This window comes from Dreissena polymorpha, chromosome 15 (genome assembly GCF_020536995.1).
Source record: "Dreissena polymorpha isolate Duluth1 chromosome 15, UMN_Dpol_1.0, whole genome shotgun sequence".
NCBI lineage: Eukaryota > Metazoa > Mollusca > Bivalvia > Myida > Dreissenidae > Dreissena > Dreissena polymorpha.
The window spans coordinates 15446992-15457472 of record NC_068369.1 but is presented as its reverse complement, the minus strand read 5'-3'; the positions used below and the strand labels follow the sequence as shown (position 1 = coordinate 15457472).

General features: G+C 35.3%; 1 pseudogene; it reads right to left on the bottom strand.

Annotated features, from left to right (window-relative positions):
• Positions 1-216: 216 nt before the first annotated feature.
• Positions 217-7093, bottom strand: LOC127859586 (uncharacterized; annotated as a pseudogene).
• Positions 7094-10481: the final 3388 nt, after the last annotated feature.

Sequence of the window (10481 nt, the reverse complement as noted above, 5' to 3'; positions counted from 1 at the left end):
TTACAAGAACGCCGGGTCTTTGCGTATAAATTTTAATATCTTCAAAGGAGAGATAATAATTAAGTTCAGTTTGTACGCAGTTCGTATCATATGGCTGTTTTAAATTTCCTTTGCTAAATTCTCCAACAGTCATTAATAATATTTTTTTCTACATGTAATATTACATGTATTACATTTCGACATGTTTCCCAAGTTTATTTGAAATGAACCCAAAAACAATAGAGAACTGAAATCACTCATTTGCCTTAGGATTCTCATTTGCCTTAGGATTCTCATTTGCCTTAGGATTCTTAAGTTTAACGTCTTTCGGAGGAGGCGGAGCGTTATATAAGCGTAGTCTGTACAACAAATTGGTGAATGCGCCAAGATCAATCTGGCCTTGCTCGTCTGATGTGGTCTCGATGAAGAACTCGACCTCTTTCGGGGTCAAGGTCTCGGCCTGTCGCAGTTTTTCACGACCTGAGACCCTCCTTGGCCTCGTTCACATCTATTTTGCCACGGTTGGTCCTTGTCTATTTCCTTAAACTTCTGCACCACCTCTTGGGCGCTGCAAAAGGGGATTAGATGTGCTATGGAAAGGACCAAAACAAGAAACATTATGCAATATTAAAATTACATGGATATAAAAGACCCGTGTGTATTGTTATGTATTATTCTTAAAAACTATAACATATTATATTAGTAATTTTTTTCTCATAGAGTCATTACCAGTGTATTCATCATCATTTACTACAACTACTATTGGTACTACTAATTCTACAAGTTCATGTCCCTATCACGAATTATTATTTACGACTTTCACGATAGTAGCAAATGTCCTAGCTTTTCTTAATTATTAATGTATTTCTTTAATATTTAATTGTATACATATACAGTGTGAATCAATTGCAACTTACTGTGTGCCCATGCATACATAGAACTGCTGGAATTCCCAGATGCTCATCTGTCCGTTCTTGTCCTTGTCAAAGGTATCGAACATGGTTGTGGGCCTGGTCCTCGTCGAGACCGAACTCTGACCGCAGCATGTGGATGGCTTCCTTCTTCTCCAGGTGACGCACGTTGTTGTCCATGTACTTCTCAACAGGTCGATGATTTCCTGCCTTAAATCGGATTGTGGATCATTTAAACCCAATTATTTGACTTTATATGCTTTTTTGATGGTTTCCTCAACTGATTTAACTGTGTGTCCTTCAAATGAAGCTCGTTTTTTTGAAATACTTGGCTTAACAAATGTGCGTAAAGTGTCGTCCAATATAGCACGTGCAGTTCGCACGGCTTTTCATGAATATTTTCCGCTTTTATGGGAATTTTTGTGTAGAGTCAGTCTCTTTTAAACGAAAGTCCAGTCTAAGCGGGAAGTGTCGTCCCTGATAAGCCAATGCGGATTGCACTGCTAATGTGGGACCACACTTCTGATAAGCCTATGCGATTGCATCATGCTAATGTGGGATCACACTTCTGATAAGCCTATGCGGATTGCACATGCTAATGTGGGATCACACTTCTGATAAGCCTATGCGGATTGCACATGCTAATGTGGGATCACACTTCTGATAAGCCTATGCGGATTGCACATTGCTAATGTGGGACCACACTCTGATAGCCTATGCGGATTGCACATGCTAATGTGGGATCACACTTCTGATAAGCCTATGCGGATTGCACATGCTAATGGGATCACACTTCTGATAAGCCTATGCGGATTTGCACATGCTAATGTGGGACCACACTTCTGATAAGCCTATGCGGATTGCACATGCTAATGTGGGATCACACTTCTGATAAGCCTATGCGGATTGCACATGCTTAATGTGGGACCACACTTTTTCGCACATTCAGTAAGCCCAGTTTTCCAGAACGAGGCTAATATGAACATTTGATGGTTAAGTCAAATATGGTTAAGTCAAATGCTTTTTAAAAATAAAGTAATTGGTCAAAATACTATAGCATAGGTCACTCTTTTTTGAGGCGTGTGTAGTAGGACATGTTTTGCTCATTTATATGGAATAATTTTCCTATTTGACAGAATCACTATACGTTATGAGGATTAATCGTATTGCATTCTGTTTGTCCTATTAAATATAAACTGTAATACCAACGCTCTGATCATCTTCTTTATTTTGGTCGATTCATACAGTAGACTATAAACATTCATACTTGTTATTCAGATATTTATTCAAATTTTATTGTTTAATTTAAATTCAGTTACTAGTAAATATTTATCTTTTATTTTTTTTTTTAATGAATATCAAATACCAATATGCCTTGTTTAATATTGTTTTGTAGATAATATCTGCCTTTATTTTAGCTAACTTAACGATGAGAATAATCGAATACTTTATTTTAGTTGTTGAAATAGGAAACCTAATACTTACGGTATCTTTCGGCTCATAACTCCTCGCATCATCTTGGCGGCTTACTGCAACACAAAATCCACACAAATGTAATGCACGCCTGTTGGCTACAAATGTAAAGCAGCTGTTACCTGGATTTGAAGATTTTACGCTTACAGGTACACCTAACTTACATGTACACATAACTTACATGTACACATAACTTACATGTACACATAACTTACATGTACACATAACATGAACACATAACATGTACACATAACATGTACACATACCATGTACACATAACATGTACACATTACATGTACATATAACATGTACACATAACATGTACACATAACATGTACACATAACTTCCGCAAACGCAAGATGAGCATGTTTTTTATTTGGCTTTAAGTTTTACCAGAACCTGATTCACAACACTATTGCGTTTTCAAAGTGTCCATATTTTAAAATGTCTGGTAATTTGATTAAAATTTTGCGATATTGAGACGTTTTTTAATATATGTACATTTTTTCATTATTATATCACTATTAAACTAAACTGCTCTGATTTTTACACATCATTAAAAAAATATACTGTTTAACAGTTGTTTGATAAAACAGAGCAACTTAATGAAAGCAGTATTAACCAATCGTTTTTTAATTTTAACCCCCGTCCAAAATGCTATGTATTCGCCATTTCAAGACGATAAGTTGTTTTTCGTTTACTGTATTTTAACGTGTTTGTTTTTCGTACCGGGGTCTATTACATTTGTGCTGTCAGAAAGCTTGACAATCGGGTCACTTGCTATTAACAAAAGACAAAATGGAAAGACCATAAGACAAACTATTGCATACAAGTACTTGTATTCATATAAGCCTTGTTCTGAGAAAACTGGGCTTAATGCATGTGCGTAAAGTGTCATCCCAGATTAGCCTGTGCAGTCCGAACAGGCTAATCAGCGACGACACTTCCGCCTGAACTTGATTTTCGGTAAAGGAGGGACTTCATTGAATCTTAAAATTCCATAAAAGCGGACTGCACAGGCAAATCTGGGACGACACTTTACGCACATGCATTAAGCCCAGTTTCCTCAGAACGCGACTCATATATATCGGTTATTAGCGCTGCGTTTAGTTTTATTTATCCAACCATGCATCATTTTCTGAACAGAAACAAATTTGAGAACAGCTGTTGTCTTACGAAATGTATCAATTCTATATATATCATGTAGCATTAAACAGTTTTACAGTTTATGCCGCATACACGATATTGAATTGCAAAAGAATATGCTTGTTCACTATCAGTTGAAAACACGCAGAGGTATTCAGCGATAAACATTTCGTCCAGACGCTTTCCTGGAATTCTTGGAAAGAACACAAAAATATCATTTACACCTTTTTTTTCGGAGGCGGTACCGCAATTTCGCACTTGTTTTTCAATCAAAGGTTTACAGTCATGCGTAGTGTATCGATCACTTTGCTTTATCAGTCGCAACATTATCAATAAATGAGATTTCCCCCCTTTTATATATACCATCGGCCTCTTTCAATATAATAAACCGCCAAGTATGAAAACATTCTAATAAGGCATTAATAATTGAAGTGATAATTATTATTTATAATGTGAATACAATGTATGTTTTAATACGTGCAAACAAAGAGTTGAAAAACTTTCGAATGCCACAGAATATGTGTCTTGTTCTGAGAAAACTGGACATATTGCACGAGCGTAAAATGTCGTACCAGATTAGCCTGTACAGTCCGCACAGGCTAATCAGGGACGACACTTTCCGCTAAAACTAGATTTTCGGTAAAAAGGGACGAACAATACCATAAAAGCGGAAAGTGTCGTCTCTGGGATGACACTTTACGCACATGGATTTTTCAAAGTTTTAAAGGGGCCTTTTCACAGATTTTGGCATTTTTTTTAACTTATTCATTAAATGCTTTATATTGATAAATGTAAACATTGGATCGTAAAAGCTCCAGTAAAAAATCAAGAATAAAATTAAAAAAGGAAAAGAACATTGCCCGGAGCAGGTTTCGAACCAGTGACCCCTGGAGTCCTGCCAGAGTCCTGAAGTAAAAACGCTTTATCCTACTGAGCTATTCCGCCGAGTACACATACTTGACGTATTTTATACCTTATATAAGCAATCTTCGTAGTTTCACAAAATTTAACGACAAAAACAGAACTCTCCAATTTATTCAATCGTTTCGCGTTGCAACGCTTTATAATTTTTAGGTTTTAAAATCGTCAAAAGATGCATATAATGGCTATATTAGACCATGGTTATTGTTCAGTATTACTGTTTCCTCACAAATATCATAACTAAAACGAAAATTTGCGAATCTGAAACAACTTTTTTCAATTTTGTCAATTTACCAAAGCGTGAAAAGATCCCTTTAACAGAACAAGACACATATCGTCAATCTTTGAGATACACGTTTCCTTTCTGTAGCATCCCGCGAAATGACTGGCGAGAAAGACAAGTTATCGCTAGTGATAAATGTCTTGTTCACTCAACGTCTGAGGAGAGGAATTATGTATATTTATCTGTAAAATATTTACCAACCCGTTCTGACTGAATGCTTAGGTGCAGCATTTCATTAAAGCGTACACATAGAAAACATACATAAAATAATTGCCGAATTACAACTCCGGTTTCTTCCTTTGCCCTCTGTATATATATATATATATATATATATATATATATATATATTCCTATACACATATTCATTATTTCTAATATCGTTGTATACAAGGATGTTCTGTCTGTATTTTGGAATGTTAACTGAGTGCAAAATAAAACAAAACAAAATGATATTTTGTCAAAATGTGTATAGTTACATTATTAACTAGTATTAAACATTAAAATAGACGCATACATTCTGTTTTGTTCTTCAGTTTACACATTTGTATGTCTTTGTCGACATGAGGCCGGATTTTCAATACTAAGCTTTACATTTTTGACTTCTTATTTCGTTGTATAGGTCGTTTTATTGTCAAATATGTTGATTCTATAACGTTTTCGCTATATCTAAGAATAATTTTCATTTATAATTATATTTAAGAATGTCATAGAAGTGGTTTGAAAATGAGTCCAGCGTTAGGTACGAGTATAATACAGATACTTATCAGGAACAGAGGAAATAAATACTAACTAAAATTAAAAATGTTAAAACAGACTAGATACTGTTTATCAAAGGAACGTTTGAAAAGTATGCTATATATCTTGTGCTTTTTAATGATGAAGTGTGCGCGTGTTTGTTTAATCTAGTCGTGTTTGTTTAATCTATAGTCGTGTTTAGAGGTGCAGTTAATGCACCTCATGACTCGCATAATCGTGGTCGGGATGATACTAGAAATCGAGGACTCATTCATGGGTTGGTATTCGGAATCATTCCAAGAATTTACGTTTGAATATGTTCACTTACTTTAAGGTCTAGCTTAACAACGACTATTTTTAGTTTTAATCTTAAAACTTTTTTGAGAAATTTCTTACATAAATAACGCAATCAAAAATTCTTTTCATTAAATTAGTGACACGAATATTGATTTCAAGACTTATGATGTAATAATTAGATATGAAAGTTAAAAGTTAAACTTCAAACTGTACATGTATATTTATTGTGAAATATGATAAATTTCCTACGATTAATGCATTTCTAAAATGTTTAATTATTTTCTTAAATTTGAAAAGGTCTCTTAGTCTTTCCCTAATTTTTATAAAATATATAAGAAATGATATAGGAATAACTGATTTTGTTTCATTGAGTAGTACAAAGTTTTGAAACAGTCTAAAAGTTAGAAATTTTAAAAGGAAATGTTTTATTAATTTTGACTTCTTTTTATTGAAAACAATGACAAAAGTTTGTTTTACAAATTGCTGAACATGCGCTTGAAGGTTTCTACCAACTACTTGTGTGGGACTACCACTGATGTGTGTATATCACTGTGTAATATTTATTATTCTTAGAATGCTCTGTAAAATATATCTAGGATAAATAAATATATAAGCTAAAGTTTGTTCATCAAATTCCCACTAAAATTGAATGTGTATCATATGCTCAGACTATTGTTAATTTATTACATATGAATTCTTATATAAACATTGTCTCAAAAAGGTTAAGAATATAATCCTAACGCTCAACAAATTGAATTGGATCCGAATTTGTGTTTCGGAGTTTCAGTCGTCAATTATGTGACACACTATTGTTGTAAAAAGCATTTAAAGTACCGGGTATATTCGATTACAATTTGTAGCTACTGTCATGACATGATTTCAACATACAAAACCGTGTGCGTATAAATGGTACAGCTAGAACGTGTAGACCTATATTATTAAATTACTCAAGAACATTATTACGTTGAATACATTATCAAACATGTTAAATACACACAACAGCAAATTAAGAGATTTAAATTAAGATAACAGAGCAAATAAAGATTTCTGCGTACCTTATAATCTGTTCCTGAGAAAGAGTCTCCCTTCAAAGCATACAATTATTCCGAACTTCAAACTACGGTAAGACGCTGATTTAATTATTAAAAGAAACTTGGTGAAGTAAAGGCTTTTATACTGTTTCGTTATCTCCCAGTTACTCATCAACACTCCTAGGATTGATGTCGTTCATATTTGTACAGACATAGCACAGTCTGGAAATAGAGAACTTTGGAATTTACATATCTTTTTCTAGGTTCGTTGAATATTTAATCTCGTAGAGGTGTTTACCTTCCTGAAAATCCACATTTCCACGCACTAGTCGTGAGGCTGGGTTCGACAGCAAAATATCAGTTGAGTATAATGTTTTTGTGTGTTCTATTTTGGCATTATACTTTTGTTATATTGGAAGTTTATATTAATTCTAATTGGTATGTATTTGTAACACATAAATGCATATTACGATTTATTCCTCACAACACAAATCATTAAATCGGCGTTGTCTTTATCTTTATTATAGATAAAATACATTATAATTATTATACCGAGAAATAAATCATAGTACTTTGCTTGAGTTCAAGCTTATTCAATATAATATCATATAGCCACCAATGAAACTCCAGAAACTTTAACAGGGGGGACATTCTCGTTCTTATCCATTTCTTTTTTTAACAGAACACAACTAGAAATATAAAACGATCAACAAGGGATAATGTCCTTCAACTGGTTAAATTTAATCATTGGTTTCTTAAACCAGTTTAAATGCTATCCGAAATTTTCACTAAAACCAAAATTAATTACAAGCCAAAAGCAAGTCTTAAACAATCACACTAACATGAACGTCAAACATGGCGCGTGAATCGAATACTACAAAAGTCATTATTTAACTATAATAGGTTTACATTAATCCATTTGTGCCAAGCGTCTAGAAAAAAGGCCTTGGCAAACAGCGTAGACCCAGATGAGACGCCGTATGATGCGGCGTCTCATCTGGGTCTGCACTGTTTGCTTAAAGGAATTTCTTTAAGAAATATTCTAAAAATAGAAATAAATATATTAGACATCTCTTATTTTGGTAATAAATTGATCCAATTTAGAAGGATGGGAGAGTCCACTAGGCATAAATGGGTAAATATTTAACAATGTACAAAGTATCAGGCACTGTCGTTTAGAATAGCCTTATTTAGTGTTTTTCTTTGTATGTTATATTGTGACACATTTACAACAATTATTATAATTTAATTTATATTGTATTATCACAGTGGCTTGACATTTTCAAAATCTGCTTGTTTACAATATTTTATTCTTCAAAACTATTGGTGTGTTTATCCTTTATTTTATAATATAAGTGTGAGACTGTTCAAACAAATACATAGTTTCAAATTTACACCGAAAGCTGAATATTCCATAACTTTAAATATCAAGAATCTGTTTTCACATATAATTTATGTATAATCAATGTCATTGAAATTTAGATGCTCTAATAAATGGATATTTACATGTTTGTATTGACAGTCGCTGTTTAAATTTAAACTGATATGGACACGGCTGAACTCTAAGCAGTTTCGATGAACATCTCACGATTCTAGCCCTTTGCATGCTGGGAAATTTGTCGTCTGCTAAAATGTCGTCTGCTGAATTTCTAAAATTAGCATTTTCTTTGATTTTTTTTCAAAGAGTACTAGCAGAATAGCAAACATTTTGGATCCTGATTAGACGCCACGTTCTGTAGCGTCTCATCTGGATCCAAACTGTTTGCAAAGGCCTTCAAAATTCGGTTCCAGCACTGAAAGAGCTAGGCTGGTCAGATATATCGGACGTGTGTGATGCGGGTATACTCGGCACTCGCCCAGGCTAGGCTGCTCAGATATATCGGACGTGTGTGATGCGGGTATACTCGGCACTCGCCCAGGTGATGGTGGTCTATCCACCTGATTCACTGGAAGGTGCGCTGAATGATGTAAACAAGTGACTCAGGATTTCCAACACCATTTCGGAGAAAGATTCTTAAGATAAGAATAAGATAAGAAAAGAATTAAATTGGTAGGAGGAAGAATTTACTGACCAAACTTACCATAATGCTTTATGGGAACATTGAAACATTTTGATTTTAAGTTAACTATGTATCTCACTCTCCGTATTACAATCGAATTCAGGTAAATTGTATGAACAATATAATAACAAATATTTATTAAAACAAACCGGCAACGAATTGGTAATTTACTTGTTTTTTGATAGTAAAGTAATCTACATAATTACAACAAACTTTCTTTGATAAGTGAATGTAACAACAAGCGCATACCACCAGAGCACTTTTTGGTATTTTTTGATTGAAGGAAACAAACATCATATTATTACCAGGTTTAAGTTTGGACCAAGAAAACATATTTCGGATTGGGACGTTGACATCTTGCCGTCGTTTCCGGTGACAGTGATGCGGAATATACGCTTACGGGTCCGTATTGGCCCCGTTTCCCTATAATGGGCGTCTTCCGCACCACTTATCTCCCCGAGTATGGGCCCGAAATCGATAAAAAATTTGGCAGACTTGAATGTGTGGCCCGGTGGGCCACGCATGCGCCAAGTTCGCGGGTCCGTCTCGGTGCCGTCGTTTCCGGTGACAGTGATGCGGAATATAAGCCCACGAGCCCGTATTTGCCCCATTACCCTATAATGGGCGTCTTTCGCATCACTTATCTCGCCGAGTATGTGCCCGAAATCGATGAAACTTGGCAGACTTGAATGTGTGGCGGGCCACGCATGCGCCAAGTTCGCGGGCCCATCTCGGTGCCGTTGTTGTCGGTGACAGTGATGCGGAATATATGGCACACTTGTGTGGCCCGGTCGCGTCGTCGTGTTGCCAGGGTAAGACAATGAGACGACAGTGGGGCCGTTATGCGGCACTCTTATTTCACGGTCACCTGATAGCGACTTCAACGATCCGTCGGCTCACGGTTTAGTCTGTTAAAAGACAGTAATCGTGGAACGCTGTCACAGTCAGACGTGTCAGCGTCTCTCCATAGCAAAATTGCAGCACACGAACAGCACGGCACGTCACGCCATCTCCTTCTGGAATATTACTCCTTCTGGAGTGATTTTTCGTGGATTCCATAAAATATCATCTTGTACCAAATAATGCCTCTATTAATACACATGCCTCATTTAACCCATTTATGCCTAGTGGACTCTCCCATCCTTCTATATTGGATCAATTTATTTCCAAAATTAGGGGGGTCTGGTATACTTTTTTCTATATTTAGAATATTTCTTACAGAAATTTCTTTAAGCAAACAGCGCAGACCCAGATGAGACGCCGCATTATGCGGCGTCTCATCTGGGTCTACGCTGTTTGCAATCTCCTTTTTTCAGGACGCTAGGCATATATGGGTTAATACACATGATTTCTTATAATAGTCCACAATGCAGCACTATACTGTTTTCTTATTACTTATGTTTGTCTGTTCCAATGAGTGAAAAATATACACTGGGTTTAAACGACTATATACCCATACGCTATTTAAAACAGCCGTTTCTTTTGCCAATAATTTAAGCCGCATGTTCAATAAATACTACGGTAAACAACTGAAAGAAATAGCTTGTTAGTGTGATCAGACAGAAAGACATACAGTTTATTCAAACTTATACAACAGTATATCGTTTTTATACTTATATATACACATTATTTTCTGTCCCATGA